The following is a 14,618-nucleotide window of genomic DNA, read 5'->3' on the forward strand; positions in this document are numbered from 1 at the left end:
ATCTTTTCAGCTCACATATGCCCTTCGTTTGACGAGAAGCATATGCTTGTGTTTGGGGGGGAGGGAACTGTTCTTGCTCTTCGTGTAAAAGACCTCAGTGGATTCACAGGATTATGCTGCTAGAGTAGCTGTTCCACCAAAGCCATAGCAACTTCCTTGTTGCCTTTCGTTTTCTTAGTCTATTAGATGTACTTGGTTTCTATGAACAACTAATTAAAATGCAGAAGAGTAGCTCTTTATTAAGGTTTTATTAACATTTAATTTGCTTTTTAGTTTTTTGGTAGGACATCAAAAGGCTTTGCTTTTTCCTGGAAAGGCAGCAAAAGGGTTGCAGTGCTGTGCTAGGATAATCTGCCTCTAACAACCTCATGTGCCCTGTGAAGATGCGGGCAGAGACCGCTGCCATCAGGGTACGTGAAACGAAGGCACGGTGGGGGCGTGCGCCCAGTAGCCAAACCAGAACCTGGGAATCTTCTGGTGCCACAGGCAGGAGCAGCTCCGCAGGCTGCCCTGAGAGCATCCTTCTTGCCTGTGGTGTGGAGGGGGGTCCTGCACGCTTCTTGCTCACCTGGAAGCATCTGAAGTCCTGAATTCAAGCCCTCCAGAGTCCACCCTCCCTCAACCCATCTCCCTGTACGTGCTACCTCCTCCCTGTTGTGCTTTTATACCACAAAGGGTGAATGCTCAATAGAGCGTGATTCCTTGTCACAGCTTCTTCGTGCTCTCCTGAGTTTTTGCTGGTGTGTAGTTGATGCAGGCTCTGACGAAAATGAGAGTGCACACACTTAGCCAGCTGTCTTTCAAAGATTGCCTGCAGACTCTTCATCTGGAATCTTCTTCTCTCTCCTAGCAGGTTCTATGTTAAGTCCTTGAGGGACTGGGGGAGCAATATATTTGAGTTGTTTGTAGATGCTCTGCTTTAATGGTGCTGTTCCCAGGCCTTTTAGGGTGTCTTCGCTGTGCCTGAACGTAGCTAGAACAGCGTAAGTAGCTTTTTCTTTCATGCCTCCATTTTTTCCCTCCGTCACCAAATATTCTCCTCTTGGATGCAGGCAGATGTTTAAAATAACACAGCACTCGTTCTTGGTTTTGTGATTTGTTGCTTTGCTGCAGCAAAGAGACAGGATGGAGCTGAGGGAAGCCAAGAAATTCTATAGCAAGTTTAAAAAAAGAAACCTTTATTGCTTCTCTCTCTTTCTGTTGCTGTAACTGGCATAAATAGGTGCAGGTGCCACATGTCATTATTTGCTCAGTTTTATGCAATGTCTGCAGCTGCTGCTACCTGCATTTCAGATGTTGCTCACTGCCAAGATAGAGGGGTTTTCTGATGACAGAAACTTCTTGCTGCTGTTGCAGATCAGTGGCAAAGTAGTAGAGCAATTAATGTTTTTGTTTATGAAGTCCTGAGTGATTCTTGATCCATCTGTAATTGCATTTTCTATTTACTTTCCTTCTAGGAAAGGTATGAGTTGAAGTTTGCACATAACTTATTGAGTCTCCCAAAGGTGAAACAAGTCCAAACTTTTCTGTCTGTTAGCTTTCAAACAAGCTGTGCAATGATTCCTCAAAGTAGCTATCGATGAGTTAACTTTTTATGAATTTGTTACCTAATCTGAAGGATAAGGAAGATGATCAGCTTGCTTTTCTTATAGGAAACTGATATCCTAAAGCAAACAGATCCTACCCCTCCCTAAACATACAGATATATTGCTATAATACTTCCTGTGTACAATACTTCCTTCCCCCTCTCTTCCAGACATTAAATGCAGTTATTTCCCGCCTGAGGAAGTTCCCTTGCAAGGGGTGAGCAATACCTGGGATGGAGAATCTGAGCATGGCTGTGTCCTTGGCACCTTGGACTGGCTGTCCGTGGCACTTGGGCTAACTGAATTGTGCCACATGCTCTTTTGGCTCTTAGAGTAAAGCAGCTTTTACCCTTCCTCATCTTGAGTGTTCTCTGTGCCACACTCTCATGTGGCTACACAGGCCTTTGTGTGAGTTTCCTCCCATAAGTAGAAGGTATCAGGGAGATGTTGAAGAAGGTGTATCAACCCTGTTCATGCTTCAGCTTGGTGATATCTGCCTTTCAGCTGTGCCTGAGCCCTTCGCCTTGCACAGGACTGGAGATCCTCTGTTCAGATGGGAGACACATGCACTTACAGTCAAAGAGCCCAAGACAATATAACGTAAAAATGTGAGCAATAATGTTTGTATCCTGTCCAACCTACGTGTATGGATAATGTGTTTCACCTCCCTAAATTCCTTGTGGACACTTCCTGACTTCCAGTTCCAAACTGTAGTTCAGAGGCGCTGCCTAGTAATGAATTGCTGCCTTTGTTTTGTTGGATAGAGTTCTATGAAGTAATTCCTATATATCCTTTAGTGACTTGTGCATCAATATGTGGATTAAGGGTAAGTTCTAGCCATGATAAAATTATACCTGTGCTGAATTTGGCACATTTTCATAAAGCCTTTAGAAAACGTCAGATGAAAAAAGGTGTAGAAAGCCAATTGCTATAAATAACTGTGGTATGTCACTATATTTCTGTTTATCTTACCATTGCAGTGGGAACTATGGTGTGTATGAGGTTTCAAAGCACGTTTCCTATCTGCTCCATCTTTATGTCCATACCTGTGACCTACAGCAGTGAGCGACCTGTTCTCTTTTTAAAGTCCAGAGAAATGTTTGCATACTGCAACAAGTCAGAGATGCTCAAACCAGAGCTAATCTGAGCTTCTGTCAGTACATGGCCATGGTGATACCAGCTTGGGTCCCAAGCGCAGCGTAGCTCTCTGCGGGACCCTGTGTCCCCAAGCTCATAAGACTGTGGCCGGTGCCTGGTGAGTGCCTTCCCAGTCAGCCCCGTGTGTGCTCTGGTCCTTTCTGAGTCCCCACTTCTGAGTGGAATTGTAAAGAGTAGAGGTGGGATTGAATGGGGTCATCTTCTATATCTCAGTGGTATATCCCCTCACACTTTTTAGGTAATCAAAATATGGCTCTCCCAGCCTTGCAGTGCTCTATGTCCTTGTAACGTTGGGATTAATTTCAGAGCCTTGGTGCAGCAGGAAGACAGGTTGCTTTACAAGTTACTACAGTACAGAGAGGGCAACTGGAGCTCTCCAAATAAAGAGCATGTGCTCGGTGTCTTTGGCCTTACTCCCACCACTCTGGTGTGCTAATCACTGCTGATGGGTTTGCGTAGTGAACAGCAGTTCCTGTCACACGGTGAATTCTGAGTAATTTTTTGCCCCACAACTCATACTGAAAAGTGTGCGTAAAACTGCCACCTTACCCTTTTCCAGGCATTGATCCCCAACCCACGACACTCTGTTGACATGGTGTAAGATGCAGGGCAGGTGTGGGTCTTGATGTCCCTTCCAGACACCAGGGAACAGTCATCATCAGCCTTGTGTGGTTCCCTATATTTCTAGCTGATCCTGTGCCTAGCATCTTGCCCTCTGGGTTTTCTGTGTTTTATAGAATTTGTCCGTAGAGCAAAGCAGTGGGTGTTGGTGGTTTTTTTTTTTCTTTTTAATAAAACATGTTCAATTAGCTTCCTTAGAAAAACCTCGCTGGGTGCTCTGATTGGGTGTCTGGCAGAGGAGGGACTGCTGTCAGCCTGTCTGAGTTCCTGGAAGAGCTGAAGTGCAATGAAAATGACCCCAGGGAGCAATGGGCTTTCCACAGAAACCCGACCGTCTGGGGGAGGGCTGACTGAGACTGGATAGTTTTAAGAGCTCATTTAGTTTCCTTTCTGCAGCCTGACAGAGGGGTGGAGGGAGTGATAGTGCTGCACACAGCTTCAGTCACATCCTCATCAGTAGGGTCTTAATGCTTTCTGCGGCATCGTGCGTGGTAAAGGCACAGGGCCGTCCTTCTGTGGTTTTTCTGTGTGCCGCAGGGCACCCTGTGGGTACTGTCAGCATCCTTCTCATTTCTGGAGACCCAAAAGCTCAGCAGATATCTTGTCCACTCCTTATTTACACTATAGACTTTTAATTCTAGATCATATTCCCATTTGTGTGACCTTTTCCTTCACCTTTCACTATTTTACTTGCATGGTACTTGCCTACTTTTTTAAAGAAACAAACATGAATGGCAAATTTCATAGCTGTGATTTGGTCTTTTCCTTGGCTTGTACTTCTGGGCTGATCTGGTGATAGGGCCTGTTCTCATCTCTTTGGATCTTTGTCATCCCACAGATGTTCTGGTATTTACAGAGTCACTTCAAGCTTGTGTCTTCCTTTATCTGGACCAAACGCCTTTTGCCTGGTGTTTGAGGGCATTCAGGGAAGAAGGGAAGAATACCCCCTCAGTCCTTACAGCAGAGGCCTAAGGGAATTAACAATAAATGAAAAATCTGCCTATGCTGCAATCTGAACATAAGACAGCAGTGGAAAGGAAAAGATCTGGAAGTTGCTTTCCCCCGCAGCTTGCCTGCCTTTGCGTGCAGAGAGCAGTGTCCTCTGCGTGCAGCCTGAGCTGTGAGCAAGGTGCTGCGGCTTTGGTGCTGTCAGACTGAAACTGCTGCACAGGAAAATGCACGCACCTGCTTTGCATGGGAGCAGTCGTGCTCACCCTGTGCTGCACAGCAGGAAGACAGCAAACCTTTGGAGCCAACAGCTTGAACTGCATGGAGCCCAGGAGCCTGTCTTTATCAAGAAGTCAGAGTGCATGAAGCCAGTGCGTGGATTTATGGTGTGCTCGCTGCTCTTTGTGTACTCACAGTGTCTTCCAAGAGGTCGATGTAACTTACTGACTCACTGAAATAATTTAATTACCCTGTCTCTGAAACTGAGACCAGAACCGTGGAGGACTCGGGGTGCTCTGAGGCGCAGGGTTGTGCCATTCTCCTGCAGGTGCTGCCAGGCTCTGAGCGTGACAAACTATTGCCCTAAAAAGAAACCCACTCAGGACTTATTCCCACTCCTGTAGCCTAGGGCAAGCGTCAACCCAGACTGCAGGCCCTGTTGGCACTAAGATCTAAATTGTCTTCTTGCCTGCACAGGTAGTTCTTCAAAGTTTACGTAGAAGAAAGAGGCATGCTGCTGTTGATGTTACGCTTGATCTGTGGATGGATCCTGCTCAACCAGCAGCAAATATAACTCTGCTTCTTGGCTACTGAAAAGTCAGAAATGGCTCCGCTTTCGTTTGCCACTCTAGGATGCATGAGCAGCCCAGTAGCATGGCTTTCCCCCCCTGGATCCTCCATTCCCACATCAAAGCCTTTTCTTAGGCTGTCTGCAGTCACTGGTGCACGCAGTGGGTGTGAGCACCCATTCACACAAGCTTCCATAGCTTGGGCGACTGAACTAGGAGCTGCACTACATTTACCACAATATGGGAGGAAAATCAAGTCCAAAGTATTGGGCATAGGTTATAAAATATTAGTGCACCATATGGAAGAGGCAGAAAGTACTTTTCCAAGCAGGGGAAGTTGAGTACAATAAAAAATTATCTTTCCAAGCTCCTTTGGTCTGCTTTGGAGGCTCAAAAAAATAAGTGTACACATAAGAAAAGTACTTGACATTTAACAGCACAGGGAAATGAAACTAATCAGATATGGTGTATGAAGACAGCAGGAGGGAAATGCTCTTTTATAGTTGGTTTCTTTCCAAGCAAATCATCTTAGTCAACTTCTGTGAAGCAAACACAGGGTGGAATAGGTGTTTGTCATAAGAAGGGTGTAGCTAGATGTAATTAGTAACAGAATCCACCGTTCCATGAAAAGCTTATTAGCTGACGTGAGGAGCCAGCCCTGCTCAGGTACTGTAATGTTACGCTGCTCCTGCGAGATCGGGGCGAGTTTCCAAAGAGCAGCCGTGATTCACCCCAGCCAGCAGCGAGGTGCCCACCGCCGCGCCGGCGAAGGGCTGGCTGCCTTCAGCGCTCCGGCAAGCAGAGTGCTTGTGTTTGTGCAAGAGCAATAAAAACACAGGTCGGAGGAGAGGTCAAGTCACAGTGTTTTCCATTTGAGAGGGAAAGGACCGAGGGAAGGCCTTACGTGGTTAGGAGCCCAAGAGACATCTTTACTTCCCCAGCTTATAAAGCAAGGACTAGAAATGTGCTTTTTGCTTTTTTTTTCTCTCTGCATGGGGATATGTGGTTGATTGCCCTAGGGAGAAGAGAAAAGGTTTAGTAAAGTTACTTGTGCTTTCCTGTATCGTCCTGCCAATCTGATGGACTTGTCTCTTCTCTGGTAGTGCTGGCGAGGAGGGAGGTTGGGCCAATTACAAATAGTTCTCACTCAGATTTGAGGCAGCATTGCAGAGGGCAAGGAAAAGTCACCTTTGTACAGAATAGCTTTGGGCCTGACTTTCTTTTCGTTAAGGTTACTTGTTTTGGTTTGACCTCAGCGGAGGCGGTAGCGCGGAGAACCAACCCCGTTGTGCACTGGCCGTCATCGTTTCTCCAGAATTGTTTTCGAGGTTGTTTTCAAATTGCGCCGCAGGAGACTCTTCAGGCCTGGGTAGAGCCGCGTTACTTTTGGTGACGGGCTTTTTGCCCGTTGTTGGTAAAGGGCATTCCCGTCAGGGCGGCTCCCAGCCGGGCGCGGGGCCCGGGGCTCGGCGTGAGGATTCAAGCTGAGGTTTTCGGGTCAGTGAAGGAAGTCTGGGGGACTTGAGCTGGGTTTGGTCCCCTGCACCCCTCACCCAGGGCACCTCCCCGGGCAGCCCTTGATGTAGTCCTGTGTCATCCCTGGGGATAAAGGAATGGTTTGAACACATCCTTCGTTCTTGGGTTGTTCAAAGGATTTTGAATAAGGTGCAAAGGATTACTTTTAGCTTAAGATAGCAATAGGAACTGCCTGATAGCTGGACTAGCTGATTTAAGTGAACACAGCTATGGTCAGGCTGTTTTGAATTTGGTGTTGAAGAAATGACCTACTTTCTGCAGGGGGAGCTGTCATTTTAAAACAGAATTTAAATTGTTACTTGGTAACTGTGTAGGGTTTGAAATACCTTTAATAGTCCCGCTTTGCCCTCAGCTGCAGAATTTTGTAGCTGCCTTTGTGTGTCTCAAGGTCAGGCTGGTCACCACTGATAACTTTGAGTCACTCAGGTATTTTCTGATGATGTGGAAGCAGATCACCAGCACAGGGAACAGAAACAAGGAATGACATGAAAACTCCACTCATCCAGGCACTTCTGTCGAGTACCACGTAGGAGAGGTACATTCAGTCCTTGTGTCCTCAGCCTTTTAGCTCCTGCCTCCCCGCTGGAGGCCATGGAGAGGGGACACAGAGCCCCAGCATCTCTCTGCCTCAGAGGAACAAAAAAGGAAACTTCCTTTATCTGCCATTTTTCCTTATGTTCCCTGAACGTGCACATTGCTCACCTGGGAAAGTAGGAGAAAAGGAAAGGAAAAAAAAAAAAAGGTGCTGTTCATAGATGTAAATAATCAAATTAAAAAAAAAAAATCCAGAGACTTTTCTATGCAGATTGTTGATGTCTTTGCCATTTCACTATACCGACTTCATTGCTTTAACTATTTATAGGTTTGCTAGTATCTGTGTACCACCATCCTTTTCCTTGTTGCTGTTAGAAAGTATCACAGCCATGATTCTTTTAGGATAGGGGTCAAGTTAAGAGGTTTGTGTCCATGGAGCAAGACTTCAGAACATGCTTCGTGTTGGTTTTTCACAGAATCATCTTGGCGTGCGTACTGATCCCGAGGGTTAGAAACTTTAGACGAAGCTGAAGAGAGCTTATGTGAACAGTATTTGATCGCTAGCATTCTTCACACGAACACACGTGTGATTCTTGGGGGTGTCTTCCACAGCAATGAGCTGGGCTTTTTTTTGGCAATGGTTCCAACTGGCATGAAAGCCTTAATGACAGAGGTGGTAAAGGGCCTGTTTTTCCGCTTTTCCTTAGGTTGATACCGTAACATATAAATCTCATTTGACTTCATCTCCCTTTGCATTAAAAAGCCATCTCTACAAGGAAGAAGATACATGAAAAAATCAGTGTTCCCTGACATAATTTGAAGTGTTTCCTTTTGTAGGCTTTAATCATCAGTTGCCTCCAAAACAGCATTGCTGTACTGATGATTACATCAGCCATAGGAAGGCTAGAGGGCAAGGGTAAAAAAATAATTCCTTTATGCTTTGGTTTTCTGTGATATCGTCTTTTGAAGTGCCTGTATTAGAAGGCAAACACACTGGAACAGCAAGGCTTAGGGAATGTTTGTATCTCTGTAGCTGGTCAAGGTAAACCCTATGAGGAGTGTTGACCTCAGCTAGCTACGTCATCCGGTATTTGTTGGGTCATTACACGAGATAGCTGGCTACCTAGAATCCGACAGTGTCCCTAACATGTTCCCTGTTCATTAGGTCATTTGTTTTCTTAATAACTGAAGAGAGAATTTTGAGAGCTTTCCTTTCTGCTCCAGTGAGAATTAATGACGCTAGGTCTAAGGATCACTATAGGATATACAGCATTTGCTGTAAGCCTTTGAGGTTTTAATTCCACCTAAGTAATAGGCTGAAGAGGGATGCTGGCTGCTGCTGCTGGGGGAGTGGGAAGAGATAATTAAGAAACAGCTTTTTCATAGTTACCTATTTCCCTTAACCCAAACATAAGAAGAGGATGTTTCTTTTGGCTCACAGGAAAAGGATTGTTCTTGGTTTAAAAAGCTCTTTGACAGGAGTATTGCTCTTCCATCAGCTAATTCCTCTAAGAAGAGCTGAGATAAAGGAGGTGATTATTAGAGTGATAATAGGCCAAAAGAAATATACAAAATAAACTACAAAATTAACATACAAAATCTTGCTTGTTGCCTCCTGCAAATGGGGTAAGAAGCGTAAGCAAGAAAATATTTTTATTGTTTATTAGTCAAGTAGGACTGGATTGATAACGTGTGGCAGGGGTTATCTGGTTATGTTATAGAGTCGACCGTCTCTTTCTGACTCACCTCTCTTCCTATCCAAGACTGAGCAGAGTATTTCCTCTTCCAGTAGTTGTGATGGACCCTCCCTTTGAAACCATAGTTTATATGAAGAAGTAATACCAACATGATGTCCAGTGCATGTTTTCTGTTAAAATCTGCTAATATGCTTCTCTGTTTGGAAACAACAGAAGCCAGCATGTGACATTTTCACTTACTACACTACACTGTGACTTAACACTAACATGAGTTATTTTGTTTTTGGCTGCGTGCCTGATTTGTACTGTTTGGTGTAATAAAGGCTCATCTTTTCAGGTAAGACAGGCTGTGTTATACAGCCAGGCAGTAAAGAGCTAAGGGATGTAACAAATAATAGCCTTCAGGTACCTTCCTCACATGGCACATGCGGACAAGGGGGCACGGCATACTAGGGAGTGTGTGGATCTGGCCTCCTCCCTGCCTGAGACACGGACTCTCAAGGCACAGCGAAATTCTTCCCCTAACCCAGAGCCAAGATAGCAGGTTATGTGCAGCCTGGGGGTGCATGAGCATGTCAGGTGGAAAATGATGCGGATGAAGAGAGATGGACTGAACATGGAAGGAACAGGCAGCCCAGAGAGTGGCATACCAGTCTGGCTTGTCTCATCTAAACGGTCTACGTCGAAAGCGGAAAGTAGAGCTATTCACTTTGTAACAGAATCAACGACTTCTGCAGCAAAGTGTTTCCCCACTACCTTAATGACCAAACTCTTCCTCCCAGCTAGTTTTCAGTATCCTGCGGCATTGAGGTTATGACATTTGCACACTCTTCCTTGGAGCTGCTGTTTGTGAGTCCTCCTGGGTCAGCAGCCTGGCAGGTCACACTAACCCCGCTCCTCACTCCAAAGGATCTGATCAGCCAGAAAAGGTTTTGCGTGCACAGGGAAGCCTTCAATCTCCTATATTCGTGGAAAGAAGAGAGTCATATGGAGTCCCCATGTTGGGCCCATATGGGGACCGTTCAGCCCCGTGATCCAGCTCATTCCAGCAGTCTCACAGTGCTGTTCTCTATGTGTTCTCTCCGAAATACTGCCCAGTGCTTCTCAGCCAAGATGTCTTTCATAGCACAGGGCTGGAGGGAAGGGAATTAAAGAGGTGTGAACTGCAGAGACTCTTAAAAGAACGTAAGGAGTATTCCAAAACCAAAGGCTTAGAAAAGGAGGTATGTTCAAAAAGAGTTACAGAGATATTCCAAAAGGTTCCCTGGAAATAATATTAGGTCATGTTTTACAGTTTTTCCGATTTACATTTTCATCATAACAACACCTTTTATTACTACTTAACACTTTCAGACGTGTGTGAACACATAGCGTGTGCACTGTGCAACGTGTTTCTTCAGCATATTGACAGGCTTGGAGGTAGTGTTTTGAACTCTGCCTCTGCAGCGTTTGGCAACGGCTGCGATGACACTTGCATGACGGGAAGAGTCGTTGCCAAGTTGGGTAACTTCTGACAAGTATAAACACAGCTCTGCCTCCTGTAAACTAGATTTCAAACCATATTGCTGTTCTAGGGAAGAGACAGTCCTGACATGAAAGAATATACAGTCTCTCGGATCAGCTATTAAATCTCTCTGCTGGTTTGCATTGAGTGAGCCTATAAAGAACAAGCAGCAAGGGACAGTTGGATGGGATGGGCTGGGCGTCCCAGGAGCTTAGCACTGGGTCTTGCTGTCTCTTTGTCACAAATACAACCCAGATCTGTCATTTTATAGGAGCTGTCATCACTAAAAGCTCTGTCTTAGCCAGCGTGAAATGAGTTTGCTGAGATCAATCCAGGTTTGTCTGCTTAGTTTTCCATGGACTAATGTTTACAGCCCAAAGCGGCAGTGCAAATTTGTAGGCATATTTGTAGGTGAATTCAAGTAAAGCGAGAACTTAACCGTACAATGCACGATGAGCTTTCCTTTTGCTTTTAAAAAAGAGATGTCCAGGCTAGGGTTTATGTGTGCTGGTGGGGCAGTGTGTGAAGGAAGGTTTATCCTGTATTAAGGAAGCTGCCCTTCAGTGTTACGGTTTCCTTTAATGACAAATTCGTGTCAGAATTACACCAGGGATAAAATTATTGTCTGTAAAACTAGGAATATTAAGTGGACCAAATTCAGCCCTGAAGTAGATGAAATCTCATCACACTGGGTTTAGCCCGTTTTGTTTTACGGGTTTCATAGGCAGGGCTGTTGCAGTAACAGCAGCACTTCTCCAACAGCCACAATTGGAAAAGTTGCAGCGTATCTTCTCAGTGGAGGCAATCACGAGATGGAGTGAGGCAGGCTGCCAGGCTGGAGCCCGAGAAACTCAAGTCCTGGCTGAGCTCTGCCACTGATCTTTGCTTGACCAGCTCTTCCTTTGTCCTTCCATCTGGCATGTTTGTATCGTAGGTTTTTGAGAAATACCAAGTCTCTGATTATATGTTTGGACAATCTAATGCTGCAGTAGCCAGTATTATTTCAAGTTCTTATTGCCGCTGTAGTTGCGTGGGGGTACATTAGAGCAAATGCCTTTCCTGCGTAGATAGAGTGCTCTCTTAAATAGCTATTTTTACAAAACCTGACATTGTATTCATTTTTGTAACTGAAGCCTGAGCTAATGCAAAGTGCAGTTGCACTGCATTTAGGAAGTAATGGCATTGAGGAGAAAACCCTTGCCAGTAAGGTCTGAGAAGGAGGAGCAGAAGGGTGAGAGTAGTTCCTGTTCACAAAAGGAAACCCTTTTCTGCAAATCCAGGTTGGTGGGTCAGACTGGGAGCAGGTCTGCCTGGATCCTTTCCTCTGGGGTCTGGTCTTTTCTATCTTTAAATTATTGAAATGGTGATTTTGCAAGACCGCAAGACTAGCTGTATGTGGAGCTGACCTGTGGGCCACCTAGCCCAATAACATGTCTCCAGCTGTGGCCAGTACCACAGCTGATTAAAAGGAAATCGCAAGGACTAAGCCACCAATGATTTGCAGTAAAATTTCCTTTTCCGTTGAATCTCATCTTTAATGAATATTAGCTAAAGTTCTGAAGCTTTGCTGTATTCCCTCCCCTTTCCCAATCCAAAAACCCTCTAAATTACTGTGTTAAGACTGTTATGTTATTATGCAAAACCCAAATTGTATTTTACTTGTAGGAATCCTTTTCATAGTTTCCTTTTGAAGTTTATTGCCCAGGCTAACAGTGAAGCCATTAGAATGATTTTTCTTCTGTCTGGTCTACATTTTGCCTACCAGTAGCCTTTTCCTTTGAACGATATAACCTTTTTTCAAGTTAAAAAAAAAAAGAAACAAACATGTTCTTGCTGAAATTTGGAAGAGTATGTTTGTGTACGCTCATCCATCTATGTGATGTGAATACTGAAAACCTCTAATCTAATTTTATTCCTAGGCCGACTTTAAACTTGTTTTTTGATGTATAGCAGAGGTGATGATGGATGTCTGATTGATGTTGCAGCATTATGCTGGCTCCCAAAGGCCGCTTGCCTCACTTGTTTGTGCAGGGTGTAGCAGAAGCCACGCGATCGTTGTGTTTCTCAGGAAGCGTAAGTGGAAGATCAAAAAGGGGTTCACACGAGGCAGCATTAGCCTCCAGATAAAACCGTGCCTCCGCGCGTTCCTATTCCCTGACGCTCTGGCACCCACGATTATAAAAAAAAAATAAATAGGCAGGACTGGGTGTGGGCAGAAAATAGGCATGTCTCAAAAGAAATTAGCGTGAGTCTGAACGTGTTATCAACGTACTTAGCAACTGCATAGCCCTCTTCTTGCTATCATGCCGTTAGGCAATACTGGCAGGACTGGGTTCCCTTGTACTCCCTCTTAAAAATTCAGTGCTAGGTACCTGTGAACAGAAAAAGGCAAAAGGAGGAACATTTATGCCCAAGGACAGGGCAGATCTCTTTAAATAATATCTCATTTTTACCTTTGGCTGGTTTGTTTCATAAGGAGCTGCCTAGTCTGGGTTTTTTTCCTTTCATTTTCTCCTGTGAATGACAGGTGGGGTTCACCGAAAATGAGACCTAGATGTTGTGACAACGCTGCTAGGAGTTGAGCTGGGAGAGGTTACTTGGCATCCAAAGTTGCTCTGGCACATCTTTACTGGATGTTGCTTTACCCCGTGCTCCAGACCCTTGGACTGCTGCTGAGTTCGGGGTGGGGAAGGTGACGGCGCGTTTCCGTGAGGATTGCAAGTGTTTCAGCAGTCATTAGGGAGAGACAGGAAAGGACCGTGATGATTGGCTTCTGACAGATTTGAACATGAGAACGTGCTTCAGCAGAGCAGAAGAGCCACACATACAGTGTGCGCTTCATTTTGATTTTAATTTTCTTAATTTCACAGATAGCAGGTAAGACTGACAATGGGCTTTGGACTAGAAATGCCATGTAATAGGTCGATTGCTTGAAACACCTGACTATGTCTGTTGTAAGAGAATTAAATACACTCTGCTGATTCACTTTTCTTGCTGGTTCATCTGGCTTGGGCTAAGGGAAGTGTGCACTTGAGAGTACCTGGGGAAAGGAATAAGATTTCAGCAAGTTTGAGAGGATAGGAACATGTGCACATAAACGGGTTATTTTTCCCTTGCATGTGTTGCTGTTTCAGAAGGCTGATTACTTAAGACAGAAAATGATACGATATGTGCCTGACAAACAGCAGGGTATTTCTGTGGTGTCAGTGAGCCATGGTAGCAGGGGTTCCATCATGGACTGGGATTTCTGTTCCCTATCCTATCAGTCTGCTTTTCAGACTCTCAGTGAGGGCTCCACGTCCGGGTGTCTATCTGTAGACAGACAGAAACTGCAAAGCAGGAGAGAATCCAACCAAATTGTCCTGCATTGGCTCAGCAAACTCTCCAGGTGCTGCCAGGAGAGGTGTTGCAGCGGTACTTCAGTGATTATAAAGGTCAGCCTGCATTTCCACGAATGCTCCTTTTCCAGCGATGTGGAACTCAATTGTAAAAATCAGTTCTGTCTGCACGGAGGTTTGGTGCAGGAGTTCGCAGAACATGAACCTGTTTGCTTTAACAAAATGTGCTGAAGGTGCAGGAGTGGGAGTCGTTAAGATAACAGCCAATGCAGTAAAAACATGTGTGACTGCAGTTATGTGTTGGCTTGACTCATGTCAATTGTTTCTGCCTTCAATCTGCGGAAAGTGAGCCGCAGGGTTTCATATATGTAGCTAGGGAAAGAGTGTAGCTCAGCTAAGAAATTACTTAATAACGTGTCAGAAATGCTGCATCTTTCTTTTCAGTATTTTCCGGGGTTTTCAGTTCCCTTTTAAAGATGGATGCAGCTTTTCCCTTCCTTTTGTTCTCATTTTTCCACATACTTTGATTGTGTTTTGTTTCTACCCCATCTAGCTCGCTTTCCACATTTCCCTTAAAACCAAGAGGGATGTGATTGTTTTCTTTAACAACTTAAACTTGAACAGAGTTCATCGGCATTCCATTGCCAGCGTTTCCTGGTTGGTGTGCAATGGAAATCTACCCACGGACTCACGTTGGTGAGGTTGTGGAAACAATGTTTGCTAGTGAATGCCAGCCCCACGACTGGCATACAAAGGACAGCACGTGCTTTAGGAGTACTTTATGGCGGTATTTTGAACTTGAAGCCAGTGGATTTGTAAAGGGAGAATGATGGAGAGGAACTAGTTGAGCTTCTGGGTTTTTCGCAGCATATTTTATTGTTTCCAGTGGTTGAGAGTCATGTGCTGGC

General features: G+C 45.0%; 1 protein-coding gene across 1 annotated transcript in view; it reads left to right on the forward strand.

Moving 5' to 3' along the window:
• Positions 1–14,618, forward strand: part of MAPKAPK3 (MAPK activated protein kinase 3) — a 129,651-nt gene that overhangs the window by 46,626 nt on the left and 68,407 nt on the right. The gene's annotated exons all lie outside the window — the stretch shown is intronic.

This window comes from Nyctibius grandis, chromosome 29 (assembly GCF_013368605.1).
Source record: "Nyctibius grandis isolate bNycGra1 chromosome 29, bNycGra1.pri, whole genome shotgun sequence".
In the NCBI taxonomy this organism is placed as follows: Eukaryota; Metazoa; Chordata; class Aves; order Nyctibiiformes; family Nyctibiidae; genus Nyctibius; species Nyctibius grandis.